The sequence below is a fragment of the Macrobrachium nipponense genome, chromosome 37 (genome assembly GCF_015104395.2).
Source record: "Macrobrachium nipponense isolate FS-2020 chromosome 37, ASM1510439v2, whole genome shotgun sequence".
NCBI classification, from domain to species: domain Eukaryota; kingdom Metazoa; phylum Arthropoda; class Malacostraca; order Decapoda; family Palaemonidae; genus Macrobrachium; species Macrobrachium nipponense.
Window position 1 is genome coordinate 41,667,077 of NC_061097.1, and position 13,472 is coordinate 41,680,548.

A 13,472-nucleotide genomic window follows, 5' to 3' on the forward strand; every position below is an offset into this window, starting at 1 on the left:
AACTTGCAATATTCTCCATTGTAAAATTCAAGTTTGGAGAGTATGCAACTATGCACTATTTTCTGGTTCTGACTGAAGATTTGTCACATTTGACTGAAGATTGTCAAATCATCGTTTATTCACTACTGTATTTGTTATTTTCTATGTAAAGATTTTTATAAATTGATAACTAAATACTTTCTAACCAGTCGTTTAGTAGTGTTAAACGAGTGTTATTTTAAGGGCACTTATTTCATTACCTGAAGATTTAATAAAATTTGTGTTCAGTTTTATTGTGTGAAAAATATCTAAAACTAGTATCATTAAACGTGAGTTGAGGAGAGAATTAAGATTTGCCTAGTTTAAGTATCAATATTCTAAATAGTTCCAGAGGGAATGTATTAAATGAAATGTAAGATCTCAAAGGCAGTAAACCAAAAAATCTAAACCTATGCAGAAACTGATGGAGATCTAGATGAGACCTGAAGTGTATCTCTGAAGTATTTTAAGAACTACTGTTAGGGTTATTAACAGTTAACATAGAAGCTAGGCAGGGTGCTAGTTAATAGTACCTTTCCTTACGGGTGACAGAGGCAACCCTTTTTCACTTTTAGTTGAAAACTACAGTAATGTATGAAAGAAGATAAATATAAAGGCCTGTCCACACGAGCGGGCCTGATCGGCGTGCTCCGTGGTTGAAGGGCAAATTCTAGCTGGCTTACCCGTGAATGTTGTCCACACGGGTTAAGCGATGGAGAGGTGGGCGTGCCCGACGATGCCAGTAGTGTGTGTTCAGTGCGGTACGATAAACATGGTGCCTACCGCAAAGAAGAAGATATTGTGTAGCACTATAATTGCTTTGTATGTAATGATAAAGAAGAGAATGTGGTGCAAAGAATGGCTCGGTAAAAGAAATGTATATGGTTAACGTTCATCTGCCAGGGTCGAAGCTCAAGCCATTGGGCACCGCCGCACCACCATGGTGATTTTGCTACAAGACCCATAATGCAATTTGACGGTTTGCCCGTCAAGTGTGCCCGTTAGAGGGGAGGTCCGCCGATCAGTCCCGGTCGTGTGGACAGGCCTTCAGAGCTAGTGAAAATAGATATCTTAATTTACTATATTAAATTTTCAGCCTTATGTTTCATTGTTTTAAGAATTGTTTAATCACTAGCTTGTCACTGGTCTAGTTGGTCTTCATGAACGTAGCTGTGTATGTTAAGTGTTTGAATTTGTGGAAAGCCATGTAATGGTATATATACTTCCTCCTAGAACTTAGTGTGCCAATGCTATTACTGAGGTCGATGCAAATGATCCTTTTTCATGAAGACTAGAAGGGACGTGGATTGCCTGGGACTGTTAATTAATAAAGATCTCGGTTCAATTTTTGAGAGAAATTGGTGTCTCGAGGAAAATGTCTCCGCGGAATTTCTTCTTGAGGTAATTGACCCAGATACAATTATTCTATTGAATGTAGTATCTCCAAAAGGACTTTCTATTAGATTTTAAAAGATTAGCAACGTTCACTGCAAATCACTTTTTGAGACTTAGAGGAAGAAACTAAAGAAAATTTCAGCCTTCTCGACGTCATTTGCTAATTTTTGGATCGAAATGACACTTTTATTCCTTATAGGAATCTATTTATCTCTAATGCATTCATTCCTTTAAAAGAAGTTCGTCCTTTGCCCTTAATTGCATGTTAAAGCCTCCATGAAAATTGGTAATCCTGCCTCCTCTCCGGACAAGGAGGAGCCATCGTATGCTATTAGAACGAAGAACTTTGTCCCCTTGTTGAAAACTGTTCACATTCTTCAAAAGTGGCCTTATCAAGGTTTAGGTACACATAACTTCTTTAATAATCATATATATCGATGCAGGATTCATACGTGGTCTTGCTAAAGCAAGATATGATAGTTTAGTCTTCAAACAACCAAACGTCATCCAAGGATTCTAACAGCACTCCATAATGTATTTAGCAAACGTACATAATCTTGAGAAAGTATTACTTTATAAAACGATATTTTGTATTTGGTATTACTAGCACGTAGTGCCCTTTATTTAGTATTAATAACACGCAGAAATCATTATATTACTAGTACCGCTTTTCATCATAAATACCTTTATCTTCGGCGTGATTTTATTTTATTTTATAGTTCGGTGCGAGGCATAAAAGATTACTATAGTTAGCCATTAAACTTTTCTATATCTTCTATGAAGGTAGAAAAATTGTCTTCACAGAAAATGGTATTTTGGGATATTTGGGAACGTTCCATAGGCACGAATTTGTCCCGAAGTTGTGAGTAACAACAGGAACCACAGATTTAAAGTTCAAGCTCTCGAAGAATATTGAGTTTGATCGAAAGTAACAGTAGGTAATAAAATGGGAAATACAGAAAGAGAAGATCAGTCATTAGCTAAATTGGTAAATTGACATAAATGAAAAAAAAAATAATTTATTAAATCTGGTGCTAGAAAACGACAGACGTTCGTCACATTAGCTGTTCAGGCTAATTGGCTTATCCTAACTTTTCACCCTACAGTTATGCATCAATGCGTATTTGTGTTAATTTCATATATATAGTATGATGTACAGTTTATAAAGCCCCAGGGATGAAGTCCCTAGGCATACACCCCCCCCAGCAGACAGTCTCTTTGGTGGATCTTCTGAAATAAAGATTTTCTGACCTATTTTAATTTTATGATTAAAAAGCTGAATATTTACATATCTTAATCATTATTATATGGAATTTTGAAGAGCATTCCCATTCATTTTATTTATATCTTGTCTATAGCTAGTCATTTGACTCTTCATAACATTGATTTTATTTATACAGGAGGTGAAAATAATCTTCATAGAAACTAACCTGAAAATAAAGCTTACGTCTCACCAGCGAATGGGAAGTCGTTTATGAAGAGACTTTGCCAAAACCCAAAGATTTCAGCCAATGAAAGGAAGCGTTAGAAACATTGGTTATGGTGTAGGCTTCTGATTGGTTAAAGGAATTCCTCATGTCCTTCCTTTGGTAACTTTCTAAACACGAACAGGAGTGGTCAGTGGACGTTTTTGCACACAAATACTCACGAGATAAAGGAAAGGGCGTTAGTAAAGAAGAATGCATTTCAGGTTAGTTTTTCCAACATTCTTAGGGGATATTGTTGGTGCTGTAAGGTTTTGTATGCTTCGTGAACCATTGGCTAGCGTGGGAATGTCCTTCGAAGGAAGTAGTGTTGTCGTCACAGAATCTGGAATTTTGCAGTTTCAAAAATAGTTTGGAGACTGGAAAGTCCTTCGGAGCTGGAAGGCCAGTTTCATTCTTCAAAATTGACTTTTATACATTTTTATAAATTGACTTTGCAAAATTCTGAGGTACTTGACCAACGTATTTGTGGTGGGGGTCCATAGCAGAGCGTTCATCGTAAGTGTAGTGAGGTGATGAAGGTGGTACTACGTGACACCTGATGTGGATAACTGGACTCTTTTTGATTAAAACAACACAGACCGACCACCTCTGAAAGCCTTTGACGATCTCGGGCATTGGGGCAAGGAGGGGTAGATCTAGGGTTCCTATCCGCGGCGGCCCAGACTATGGCAGTTGCGGTTTTTCTATGCAGTTTTACCTACTGAACAAGAATTTTAAGTAATATTTATTCGGACGACTGTAATTAACCCCAAGGGGCCAGTACTAAAGGTAATACTTCAGAAGCACTCCGCAATGGATATTAAAATAAATAATCACCTACATGGAAAGAGCATGTGAAAAGCAATATAAAAAGGATAGTCATTATATGAGAGATTGAACGGGGTGGAATTAAATGAGCTTGATAAGTTTTTACCTCGAATTTTTCCTAAGTCGGCAGAGGTGTTTCCTCTACGGTAATGTTTACTTTTGATGAGCCCTCTAACTTACTTCTTGCGCAAACAAAAGCAGTTCCAGTTACTCATTATTGGCTGAGAGGTGTGACATCGTTATGACGTCATGGGTTTCATAACCAATTACAAACGACTTTAGTCGAAAACTAAGTTTCACTAGCATTTCAGCGGAGTAATAAAGTTACTTGTCCAGTGTCCACTGGTATCCTTGTTTGACTGAATACTCTAATAATGAAGCAAAAACCGGCATTTTGTCTTCCTGTAGCTATGGCAGAGGCAGTGGCTGGCCCTTCTGGCATTAATTTTGACGGAGACCTTCCATTTCCTACTGATTGTTTGCAGTGCAATGTGGGTTACGGTGAATTTTATCGTTATTTGTCTAGTGGTGGGAAAGAAGTTGTGATTGAATATGCTTAAAGACATAATTTAATTCTAAAGCAAAAAAACTGGAGTGTTGTGGAGCTATTTGTCGGATCGACCTGTGGCTAGCGCGCGCAGCGCAACATTACCTTTTGCCGTACATGCCGTGCTTGATAAAAATCTTTAAATATGCGGAATAAGGCGCGAAGCGCCGTTCCGCTATGGCCTTACTAACAGCGCACACAAATCGATCGTCGCGGATATGTAGTCGCTCCCTACTTCGTAAAAAGGACGATAGAGTATATACCACGTATGGAGGATGCTGTAAAATTTATGATTCCTACAATGTATTTCAGTGTTATAAATGCCAGGAATTTGGTCATACTGCCGATAGTTGTAGCAAGACTCAGGTATGTGCCAAGTGTAGCCAGGAACACCGAACCAGGGATTGTAGTGTTAATACGTTAAAGTGTTATAACTGCTACTGAGGAATTACAGTGATACGAATCATAGACTTCTGATGAAAACTGTAAAAGTATACAAGGAGGAGTTTACCAGGATAAAAAATAGAACCGATCATGGAGTCTAGCCCATTGGTTAAGTGTGGTCTGATAAATATTCAATCGGTGGGGAATAAAACCTTAAAGTTGTTCCGATACGTAATACAAACCATCGGTCCTTTAACAATAGGAAGTAGCTAGCGGCAGCTGGAACGGTCGTAAGCTTCGAACAAGGGGAGAACGGTAGTTAACTGCTTGTCCGACAGTCGCGCGCCGCGCGACTGGGAGGTAAACAAATCACTTTTGCTTTCGGCCGCTGGTGTGAAGGACGTGTTCGTCATCGCTCCCTCTGCCGCTTCATCGTCGCTATGCTTTGTTTATATTGTGTTTTCTACTAATGGTTTGTTTGACTTGAAAATGAAAACTGTAAGTACACTGTTTTCATTTTCATTACTTAATTATGAACCAACATGGAATTATCGCCGTAGATGCGGCGATTTCCTCTCTTTTCATGAATTGAACCCTTGTATTATGTCTCGGTGCCGAGGCGGGCGCGCTCGCGCCGAGTCATGTTATTTTTGGGCGAAAGTGTGTAATTGAAAAATGTAAGTACTCTTTTCATTATATTTTTGCCCTGTGCGTTCGTTACCGAGAGTGTGATTGCGCTCGGCACGAGCCTTTTAATTTTGTATAATAGAATGCAATGAAAGTGGATTCGCAATTGCAAAATTCTTTTCATTTTCATTTATTTATTTGCATGAAATTTAATTTGGATCAATTTTCGTGCTTACCCGGGAATTGATCCTTACGTTTTTTTTTTTTTATGTGAAAGTGAAATCGCAAGTGCAGTATTCGGTTTCATTTTCATATATATTTTTATGATAGCATCATATTATTGGATCAAGTTTCCGTTCTTACCCGGGAATTGATCTTTTCCCCTTAGGTTTCTATGAAGTGAATCGCAAGGGCAGTATTCTGTTTTCATTTCATATTACTTTTCACTGCTGTGCGGGGTAGGGGAAGCGAAGGTTCTGCCAGGAAGTCGTCGGAAAGCTCTCCCGCGACTCCCTTGGTATCCGATTCTTCGTCCTCCTTCCTGCCCCCCGCTCAGCTTCTTCGTTGTATTTTGTATTTGGGGTCTTCCAATTCGCGTTCGGGATGGGGCATGTCTTCCCCCCGTGCGTGAGGGAACCCCTCTTACTAATCTATCTATGTTACCGCAGGTGCTACATCCGTGGGAGACGACCTTGGACAGGTATGGACCACCGCGGCGGCAGGGCGTGCCTAGCATCCACGGGCTGCTGCAGCGTCTAGCGAGGTCTGGGGCGGTCTCCACTACTACCACGGCCGCTTATGCTGCTCCCCCCACCCCCCCCTCCCTGGTCTACACTCCCCATGCTGTGTCGATGACGCCGTCTGCCGCTACTAGGGCCGCGCCGTACCGAGGTGGGGTTGCCGCCGCCGCCTGTTTTCTTCGTGTTGCCTGCCCCAGACTTCCGCTGTTCCAGCAGCTCGCCCTGGACCGGCCGCCAGGACCCAGGTTCCGCTGGCTGCCGATGATTCTACGAGGCGATCGCTGGGCCTGCCGTACCTGCCGCTGATGTGATTCCGCTGTTGGCTTGGCTGTCCCTTCTGGTCTACGCTGCCGCTGTTCCTGGCCGCTCCAGGAGCTGGTTGCTGTTCCTGTCGCTCCTGGTTCCTGAGCCTGTCCATGGCTGGTCCTGCCACGGTGTGTCTTCCCCCCCAGTCCCAGGTCCTTCCGGACAGGTGCAGTCCGGGCCGTGTTGCTTCGGCAATAAGCCCGGCTCCGGCCTGGATGGAGGACCTGACTGTCCTGCGTGAGCTGACGAGGAAGAGGAGAAGAGGAAGCTGTCATCTTCGTCTTCATCGTCTGCTGCTGCCTCTTCCCCTTCGACTTCTAAGGCCCATAAGCCGAAGAAGAAGAAGGCTGCCTTCCCCCCCTAAGAAGTCTCCTTCGGGAACTTCTAAGGGCCCGTCCCACCCGGTGGGACGGGGGGTCCTTCTGCGGTCCCTCCTGCTCCTTCGGAGCGGGGCCCGTCCCCTTCCGTAAGGAAGAGATAGACGGGGACCAGAGGAGTATCGGTTAGCTCTGGTACTTCCTCGCCTGGTGCTAGCGGCGATGCCGCTACGTCAGGTTCCGGCTCGGTCTCTCGTTCGCGAGAGATCCCGAGTGTACGTTCTCCCTCGGGAGACCGTGCAGCCAAGTTTCGGCGCCAGAGTTCGCTCGGCGCCAAGACGCGGCACGGAGCAGAAGGCTGGTGAGAGACGCTCAGGTGACTCTTGCCAGGCCAGCGGCCGCTCTTGCAGCGACCAGCTGGTAACCCGGGTTTTCCCCCTAAGAAGGCTCCTTCGGGACCTTCTAAGGGCCCGTCTCGCTCCCAGGCGATTCGGGGAGCTCTTCTGCTGGTCCCCCTGCTCCCTCGGGAACAGGGCCCGTCTTTTCTTCTATCAAGCAAGGAGAAGAAGACGGGGACCAGAGGAGTACCAGCTTCGGCTGGCACTTCCTCGCCTGGTTTTAGCGGTTCTGCCGCTAAACCAGGATCCGCCTCGGCTTCTCGTTAGCGAGAAGTACTGAGTGGACGGTCTCCCGCGGGAGGGACCCGTCCAGCCAAAGTCCTTGACACCCGAGCTCGCTCGCCGTCAAGACCGAAGCGCGGAGCAGAAGACTGGCGAGTGTCGTGCAGACGACTCTCGCCAGGCCAGTGGACGCTCTCGCAGCGACCAGCTGGCTGCTCAGGTTGACGTGACGGTCGCTGACCAGCCACGAGTTGAGGCGAGGAAGGGGTCCCCGCGGCCGTCGGTACCAGCCACGGCTGGTACCAGCGGCTCGACGCGCCGAGAGGACGCTCGCCGGTCTCTCCGCGACAGCGAGCCTAGCAGGTCACCTGACGCCGCTCCCATCTGGGACCGGGCGGAGACTGGTAACCAGCAACAGCTCGCCTGACGCTAGAGATCAGCGTCGACGTTCTTAGCCGAGCCTCTCGCCCCACCAGAGCGGCAAAGCTAGGCCTGCTGCTCGATCGCCCACCCGGCTGGTGGACGATCAGCAGCAGCCCTCCAAGCACGCTGGTCCTGCCAGCGAGCTAGGGGGGAGCGTCAGGTCTGCCTCTCCTGTACCTTCAACCTCCTCGGGCTACACCGGGAGGAGCGAGGTACCTATGAGGGATCGCGAGAGGTGCGCCGCTCGCGATCCCGCTATGACGCCGTATGGAACCAGGCACGGTTCTAGGAACGACCAGGACAAATACGCGCAAGTAGGCTGGATGAGGACGACACGGGCAGGGGGGTCTGGCCGCTCTTTTCCTCCTTCTGAAGGAGGAGTATCTCGGGATCTGTTCTTGTTGGAGGGACTGGACGGTCCTACTCCGCAAGACGCGGTTACTCCCGAGATACAGAGGAATTTGCAGAAGTCATTAAGCTGATTCGTCAGCATAATGACCTTGCGGAAGGATTGCCGCTCCCACCAGCAGAGCCCACGTCTCTGCTCGAGTCGTTTTGGGGCCCGAGAGGGAAACCAAACCGACGGTGGGTCTGCCGCGATCGGAGCTTGCCGATTCTGTCTCGAACCAGAGTCTCTCGTCTCCCGGACAAGAAGGCTCTCTCAGTTCTGGCCGATCGATCAAGCAACTTCCACCTCCTCTACTGCGACAGCGGCGTTTCTACGTGTCTTCGGACACCGTATTGGAATACTCCTTCGGTCCTTCCGAGAGGTTTCGACCTCGACGAGGACTGGAATGAGTCGGAGGACGGTATCGGCTCTCTCCTGTCAGGTGTCGATCAGCCCCACCCAGACGACAGTGGCGGCAGACCCTTACCTACAGTGAGAGTTCGTAACCCTCCGCGGGAAAACGTTTTCTCCTGACGATACGTTTTCCCAGACTGAGAGGCCATCGCCGCAAGGCGATGGCTGCTCCTACCCTTCTCCTACCGCTAGTTCCACTGGGAAGGCGAGCGAGTATCCAATTCCTCCCCCATTCCTCTCTCCTTACGGCTACGAGGGAAAGGGGAGGGATCCTACAGAGATTTCTCTGTAGGATCCCACGTTCGGGACTGCGCTACGGGGCCGGGGGGACCTTCGGGTCCTACCTGACGTAAGCCCCGGTCGTTGAGGAGGAATCCTGCCCCATTCTCGATTTCTACGGGAATCGAGGAGGACCACCAGCGATATCGTTTGACGAATTCGGTGGGGGGTTTCGCAGACTGCCTTAGAAATTCTACAGGAATTCTAGCGCATTCAGTGTTCGAGTTTTTTACGATCTCCAAAAAACACTTTACGCGAGACCACGGTCCAACGTGAGCGAGACGAGAATCCCCGATATACACGATAATCGGGAACCTCGCCTATGCTCGAATTCCTGGAATTTTCTAGCATTGGGAAGAAGAACGATGCTGCTGAAAGAAACTATCTCACATGGGCCGACCAAACCTGGAATAGAGAAGATCGGACGGGAATATCCAGTTTGGCTTGAACTATCGTCTTAGTATTCTGTTCACCATTGAAGCTTTCCTTCGAGGAAGACTTCTCCTTCACTCTCTTTGATAGAGATCGAAGGTGGTCGATCTCCAATCCTTATTTGTTTTCTTGAAGGAAAGAATTTAGGATGGAGATCGTTGTTCAGAATCCTACAAATATACTACGTATATTAACCTCCGCGACATGATTCTACTAAGCAGTTTGAATTGTCGATGGGGTAGGCGCCATCCTGTTTATCTAAGGGATTGCGACTTAGAAGAGAAGTATTCTAATTGAACTGCAACTCGGGGTTGTCTGCAACCTCCCAGGAGTTTTCAGTTTCAATTTTATATACTTATGGTTTTGTCACGACAACACCATTTCAACTTTTATATTTACCGAAATTCGTTTCGCCTAAATATAATTGCGCGAGCATATCTTTATGCTCGGTAGTTCTAGCCGAACGCATTCCTTCGTGGAATAATGGATTACATGGCAACTCAGGATGACGAGTCGGCGAGAGCTCAGGCTCAACTACTGCGTATTGAACTGCCTGACAGCAGTTTAGTATCAGCTGGGCCTCCGAGATGCACGGTCAGTTATGTCTCTCTCTCTCCCCTGGTTTGATTGACTACCGAACCGATCTCAGCCCCAACAATCATGGACTTAGGTCTCTGATTAATGGGGATTCTCGCAATAATGAAGGACCATCTACTGCTGTGACGCTAGATTCCATCGCCTTCGACATTGCGAGAATTTTCAACAGAGATATCTCTTGGACTCTTTCATCTTTCTGTTTACCGCACGGTAACAGAAGTCTGTACAAGTCTCCCGCTGCATCGCACTGCGATAATGCGAATGATTTTGCAGACATCTGAGTTTGTCTTCAAAATATCTCGTATTCGTAGGTGTACAATTGTTCATTGTTTAACCCGAATTACGAGATGTGTCAGAAGACATCGCCTACTCTCCGACCTGACAGCTCTACTTCCAAATGTTCAGCCCATGAGAAGCAGTTCTTCAGGCGGCTTTCCCCTGTGTTTTCATTACTGAAGAACGCCCCGCTTTCATTGCAACTACGACTTCTCACCGGACAGCAATGAAATAGCGGTTAGCGTTTTCAGTCATTTGTAAGCACAGGTTATGAATCTTGAGAATCCTTCTCTCGATTCATCTGTGAAGACGTAGGTTGCATTCAATATCTACCTTCGTCTTCAACGGTACATAGTGTTGTTTCTCCTTAGCTGAGATTCAACAACCATGAGATGTTTTACCTTCAGGGACCTCGGTCTCTAGAAGGCAATTGACTTTCGCCTGTTGGGCACATGCCTTAAGAGAATTCATCACCATCGCTGTCCGGCATTGGTGACAAACAAATACATTATTTGTTTGGTCTCTCGCATAACCCTTTAAAGGCGAAGGTCACGTGACTTACTCGGATGCTTTGACAACTTGCCTCCTACGAACGCAGTCAGTCGGCAGCTGTCAGAGCGGCCGAGTCAGTTACGAACTACGCTGTTGACTTAGTTCGGTTGTTACACAGCAATCATTACTTCGTTTTAATAGCTTGTCACAGTACCCATACCATTGACACCCACCATGGAGTGTCGGTGTCCTATCCACTACCGAGAACTTCGCTGCATGGGGATAGGAGGATGCGAGAGACTTCGTGGCAAACGGACAGACCAGTATGGGTACTGGACATCACCGAAGTAGAGAAGAGGGATAGGTCATGCGACTATTTCCTTCTTTTCCTCTGAGGAACTGCATGACTTCTCCTGCGAAGTCAAGCCATTCCAGGGATGGGGATCCGTGACGCTCGATTTCGTACCGAACTTCGTAGCGAAGACTCAGAACCCTTCGGTCCCTGACGATTGGTTCGAGTCGTTCACAATCCCCTCCCTAATGGACTTCACCGCCTTCGATGCGAAGGAGATGCTGCCTTGTCCGCAAGAACTTCTCCGTGGCGCAGGTACTGAAGGCAGGGGTCTGGTCCAACCAGACCACATGCCCTTCCTTCTACCTTCGGGATATTGCCCACAGGTCCTTGGATCTTTTTCTTGGGACCCGTGGTGGCTGCTCAACACGTTGTGTAGCGAACCCAGACCCTCGCAGGCTGAACAGCATCGAGTCCTGGTGTGACCGTAAGAATGGATGAGTGAATGAGTGTGTGACTGGCTCCTCTTCCCATCTTTTTCTTCCCCTCTACCTGTGGTTAGAGGAACACGGTCGTCACCCTGCTGGATAAGGGGACAAGATGCAGGTGAGCCTACTCAACAGAGCCCCGATCCTATCTCCCCTTTCACTAGGGATAGGAGCGGTATTATCCACCACTTCCTCCAAACAAGGGGGAGGAAGTGGATGCCAGCTTGAGACAACCCATACTTTATGTTGCCTCTTGCAAACAGGAACAAGTTCTTGCTTGCTGGTACGAAGAGATACGCTTGCCTCTCTCTTAGTACTCGGCCCAGAGGTCTGACCATTGATCCTGCGGTGCACACCCCGATCAATCGGACAGAGGCTTGGATCCCTCCCTCGCTCTTACGACCAGGGAGGCATTCCAGGGATGGACGAACACCAGTCTGTTCATCAAAAGACTCAGATTCCTCCCACCAAGAAGTGAGTCTTCCTATTGTTAAAGGACCGATGGTTTGTATTACGTATCGGAACAAATGACAATTTGTCGAAAATTGCATTTTTCCTAACTATACAAACCTGAGGTCCTTTACATATAGTCCCTCCTCATGCCACCCCTCACTCTGCGTATTTTGCATGGGCCAAAAGCAAAAGTGATTTGTTTACCTCCCAGTCGCGCGGCGCGCGACTGTCGGACAAGCAGTTAACTACCGTTCTCCCCTTGTTCGAAGCTTACGACCGTTCCAGCTGCCGCTAGCTACTTCCTATTGTTAAAGGACCTCAGGTTTGTATAGTTAGGAAAAATGCAATTTTCGACAAATTGTCATTTAGAAATCTTATTAGTGAAATGGAATTAGATTTATGCTTATTAACTGAGACTTGGTTGCAGGGAAATATTAGTGATAACTCAAAGATTCAGGAGATGATGGCGTGTACTCATGATTTCTACCATGTACCAAGAAAGGATAAAACTGGAGGAGGAGTAAGTGTCTTCGTGTCGAAAACCTTCTCTAGGGTTTCTATCATGAATGAAATAGTATTTGAAACGTTTGAATATATCTATTTAAAACTGACAAGAAACAGTAAGGTATTGAATATAGTATCATTGTATAGACCACCAGGGAGTAATATGAAGAAATTCATTGAAGAATTTAGTGTTCTTGTGGGTGTGGTAGACGATATTAAAAATACATTAATTGGTGGAGACTTTAATTGTTGGGAAGATGACGAAAATGATAATAAGGCTAAAGAACTCAAGGAAGTATTTGAGATGTTTAATTTAATAAACAGTGTTTTGGTATCAACGTCAGTAGGTGGTCATACACTCGACTTGGTCATATGTGGGAGAGATTCTGACCTAATAAGAAACCTTGAAGTTGAACCAGACTTTGAGATCTCAAAAACACATAAACTCATCACTTTCGATGTTAATATAAATTGCATCAGAGTATTGAAGAAATGGATCACATATAGGGAACGGGAAAATTTCGATGCTGAGAATTTTATTGAAGTTAGTGTAGCACAAATGTCTTGTGAGGACATACAATGTGAACATATGGTAGATAGAGAATGTGTTGGGTGTTATACCAAAAAATATAAAGACAATTTTGGAAAAATGTATACCAAGTGTCCTATAAAGAGCAAACAAATAGTTGTACACAAAAATGTTAGATGGTATAATAGTGAGCTAGATGGTATAATAGTGAGCTATTAAAGGCAAAAAGACATAGACGTAAGATGGAAGGTAGATGGAAAAGAGCCAAATCCTCACAAGCCAGAAATCTATATAATAAGGCCAGAAATGACTATAACATCCTGTTAGAAAAAACAAAAAGAAAATTCTACAACGACGAAAGTAAAAAAACTAATAACATGAGGGAATTTCACAAAAATCTAGATGATTTGATGGGATTAAAGAAAAAATATGTCTTACCTAAAAATGTCTGTGCAGAGAAATTTGCTATATTCTTTAATGAAAAAATTGATAAAATTTATAGAGATTTCCCCCAAAATCGGCTAGAAGGACAGTCGGTTATGCCAGTGAAGGAGGGTAAGAAGTTAAAAAAATTTAAGGAAATAAATATGCGTGACTTGTTAAAGGTTATGAGAGAGATGAAGAATACATATTGTGGAAACCACCCTTTCCCAAATA